Source organism: Ammospiza caudacuta, chromosome 1, assembly GCF_027887145.1.
Source record: "Ammospiza caudacuta isolate bAmmCau1 chromosome 1, bAmmCau1.pri, whole genome shotgun sequence".
NCBI lineage: Eukaryota > Metazoa > Chordata > Aves > Passeriformes > Passerellidae > Ammospiza > Ammospiza caudacuta.
This window is the reverse complement of record NC_080593.1, coordinates 32,093,909-32,098,468: the sequence shown is the minus strand read 5'-3', so window position 1 is coordinate 32,098,468 and position 4,560 is coordinate 32,093,909.

The following is a 4,560-nucleotide window of genomic DNA, read 5'->3' as shown; positions in this document are numbered from 1 at the left end:
TGAAGATCAGCTACAAGAGGTGTGACACCTTTTCTTCACTGTGGGGTTAGCAGAACACATCTACACCTATTCTCTTTGCTTTCATGAGGCCCCTTCTTCTTTCTCTCCTTTGTAAGAGGCTCAGTGATGCTCTGAGGCTGTGCTTGTGTCATAGCTGGAAAGAGAGGCATGCTATTTGTACTCCTGAGCTGCCTCTGCTGGCAGCATGGCCCACATGAACACCTTATAGCTGTTACTTAGCTCAGCTTTCAAGCCCAGACTCCACAATTACCCACAGTGGTTTTCAGCTTCAACCTGTGTACAGGGACAAGTTGACTGATGTACTAGGAGGGAAAACATAAGTAGGAAATGCAAGCAGGAGAAATTAGTCTGACCTTAGGACACATGGGGCAGAGTTACCTTAAGTTATAATAAGTGAACAAATAAGCCCAGAATGAGGAATGTCTCACAAGGACTCAGCATGAGATATGGTATATGAGCAGTATCAGGACATGTGGTGCCCTTGCAGTGATTTTAAAGCATATAATTAAAGTTTCATAGAATATGTGGATGAGCTTAAAAATAAGCAGGAAGGATGAAACAGTTACCATTCTCAAAGCAATTGTGAAAGTTGATCCCCTGTCTATCATGCTGCTGATGCAGATATTTACAAAGAGAGGCTAATGCTACTTTAACTGATGCAATACATTAACACTCTCTGGAGAGCTACTATGGCATGTGACACAGGTTGCACTAGTATCCTCTTTGGCCTTGCTCCTGGACATTTCTCTTAAGACAAAAGCTGAACTGAGTGATCAGGTGCTATCATTTCACTGGGTTTACAAGTCTCACAGTACTCTATAATCCGGAGAAGCTCCTCGGCTGGACATTTCATATGCTTAAAGAATTTCAGGTGTGAACTACGTCAACCTTTTTTGGTTTATAATTGTTCTTCATTGTAGGCATTTTTTAACTTAAAAAAAAAAAAAAAAAAAGATTCTTGATCAGCTCAGTATCTCCCAGTCACAAGTTAATGACCATTGTTGCCAATTCTGCTATTTGGCTTCCGGGAAGAGGATTCATATGCTAAAAGTTGTGTAGCTGTGCCGTAGTTTGGGAAGAACTTGTTGGTGTTAGCTCAAGTGTCTGATCTTCTAATTTCTTCTAATTTCAGCAGAAGACTCAAACATCTGAAGAATGTACCCGGGATATGACTCTTCAGCAGACACCAAATGCGATCCAGAAAAGAAGCACTGAAAGTACCACTTTAGTATGAACAAACCTGCTCTACCTACTTGAAATTTTTAGCCTATATGTGAAGGAATGCAAGAGTCAGCAGTGACTGTAAATTATCTCAGTGGCCAAGAAGGCTTTGCTCCCCATGTCCTTGCTTCCTTCCTTCCTGATCCACATGTTCTTCTCTCAAGCACCCATCCTTCCTTGTTCAGGTTATAACAGGCTTTGTTGTGAATTGACATGACCCACTGCTGATTGAAAGTTGTTCCCAAAAAGACATCATTAGCTGTGGAACTGGCGTAGTGCAAGCACCAGGAGTGAGTGGTCAAAAAGGGGCAGAAAGGAAGGGTGGGAAGGGCAGGTAGCAGTTAGTGCATCAGCTGTGGAAGAGTTTTGAGTCGGCTTCCTAAAGCTGTGGAACCCCTTGAAGATGAACAGTCTGTCTTGCAACTAGTAAGGTTCTATAAACTCTGGTTAATAATATTGCTAAAATTACTAATGAAGGCAAAAACTGGAAGGTAATGCTCTTCAAGCCTGTCTTTGCTGCAGGTATACCACTGATAATGGAGTAATATGCAGCTGAAACTTAATTGGAACACTAAGGAAAGCTTGAGCTATTTATGGTATTTAATAATTTAATAGTACCAAGTGCACTGATTGTAGTAGTATTCATTTTTCTATTTAATTTAGTTATTACTTCTATTTCTTAATTAATAATGCAAGAGTGTGTTTTTGTGTAGCACTTTTTTCTGAGCAGTTCCCATTTTGCACCAGTATTTAATCAAGATCTTCCTGCTGTTTGCAAAAAATTAGTACATTGCAGTATACACACATTCTGAAAAATTGCTTGAGTCTGTAATATATGAGATCACTGCAAGGCTCATAAAGAGGATCTTATCACTAAATGTTTATTCCAGGATGTGTAAGAGCCCTCTAATTTTTACTTATGTTTACAACTCTCAGGTAAAAACAGGGAGTTTTATTTCTCCCACTACAGCTGGGATTTCAAAGCATGGAGATGTTAAAGTCTGTACTCAAAAAGTTATTTAAGATATGGATCCCACTTGATGACCTGCCTAGAATGCAAAGAAAAGCTTTTGTGGAACAAGCACTGAACTTACATCTGCCAAATCCAAGAGGATCTTCCTTACTACTGGACTTTACTGTCTCACTAAGGTTGCAATAAAGGGTTCTTTAAAGCTGGGTTTAGAGTACTTTGTTGAGTGGGAAGAAAGATTTTCTTTTAAGGTAAGTTTTGAATGTAGGTCACAGGAGGGCAGAAAGGATACAAAATAGCTGCTCATGCACATGGTGGCTTTTATGGGCAAGGAAAATGAAAGCTGTAATGTTTTTGGGAAAAAACCCAACTTTATCCATGATATGAAAACCAAGCTTAAGTTAAGGAATACTGGGTTGTACTGAAGCCCCAAGGGATTGAAGTCTGTAGAGAATAGTCATCCCACTGGAAAAATAAAGGAGGTACTCCATAGATTAACTAGAATTTTGCATTGCTCTAGAACAAGATGTTGTTATTTAGAAAGCCACTGTGCTGATAGCCTGTGTGCCTACTCAGAATGTATAGGAAAAAAATATAAAATAATCAATTTTAAGTGTATGTCTTAAATGTGAAGAAATAAGATGCTGCATTTGTGTAATAGGGTTGCTTTGGTGTATTGATGGTAAATTACTTCTCAGTGTTTAAGATCATTTATGAGTATAATCATGTGTCTAAATTTTGTACCTCTATTTTATATGAAGTCATTTTTGTTGAGATATTATTAGTGGACCTGCATGCAGTTTTTATGGCTTAGAAAGCAAATTTAAAATTTAAGTGCATAAAATAAGGAACAAACATTTTCCAAGGGAACTTGCCCTGACATGAAAGAAATTCTTTTGGGGACCTTTAATCTCGTATGCTTGATATAAGAGACCAGCCTAAAGGAAGAAAAGAAGGTGAATTCTCAACAGGTGACATAGACAGAGTATACTTTATTATGACCTGCCTTGTTCTGGGAGATTTAAGTATCATTGGTAACAGGACTGGACTTTAGGTCTGTGCATGACCTAGTCAGACTAGTCTTAATTTCCAGAATATAGTTTCACTCAATGAACTTTTAATATTTTCATACTGTAGTATTCAAATTTAATTTTGTTTTAATTTTATGATATTTTATTAATAAAACTGATTTTATACAGTTGTATGGAGAAAAATGAGTATTCAAGTGTTGTCATTTTAGCAGTTCCACAAGTAATGTATTTTCTGTTCACAATATTTTCTTCTATTGTCTATATAAATGTGCTATTTATATGTTTTATAATAATAAATTATTCTATTCAGGATGTTCGTAGTATTTGATTTAATGACTGAAAACTAGTTTTAAATGCTAGAATTAAAGACAGATATTATTAGATCAACTTGAAACAACAAAATTATTGAATACATGAAAATTGTCAGAAAGCAGCCATATATTTTAAAAAAGGAAAACCATACTGGAATTATTCAGTGAGTTTTTTATTCTTATATTGTCCACATGAATGCTGTTCCAGTGATTTTACATATAACTATCTGTTTCCACTGCATTTCATCTTTCTTCCTTTCCCTGACCAGTATTCCTGATAAGACTCACACAAATAAACACTGAGATGTTTGAGAAAGAAACTGAGGGTAAAATTTTCTGGGATGTATTTCCATAATCCCTTTTTTCAAAAATTTCACTGCCTCTTGAGAAGGGGAGGTTTTGCTCTTCCTGTGCTCACAGGGCCTCATTGCAAGCACTGTTGGCTCCTACAGAGTTATTCCCTTTTCCGTGGTGAGTAGTGGTTTCATCAGCTCACCCTGCTTAATGTAACTTCAAGTTCATTTATTGAAAAAGGAAAGGTTTTTTTGCTAGGTCAATTATTGTGAAGACAGATAGGGAAACCCCTAGAGGGACTGTAGCCTCTGAGTGACTCCAGGGGGAATAACGACCATGGTATTGGTTGTTAATAACTAAGGCATTGTGTTGATTTGGAATTTAATATGGTACTGAATTACCCAATAAGAAATTTCAGAAATTGTTTGATCAGCTTTATTCTGAAATTATTTAGCTGGAGATACTCTAGTGAAGAATTTTTTACAAGTCACACCTTTTTTTTTTTTTTTTGTCTTTTTAATTAGGCTGTCCCACACTTCCTAACAGAAGTGATATTTAGCTCTCTGGGATTCTGTTAATGTACACACAGACAACATCAGCTTTTCACAGTAGCCTAACAAAGTTTTGAAGATTAAGCAAGTCTTCTCCCAGTAGTCTCACTACCTATTCAAAGGGTAGTCTTCAAAGCACAGTGAGCACCTACCAGGTTGTA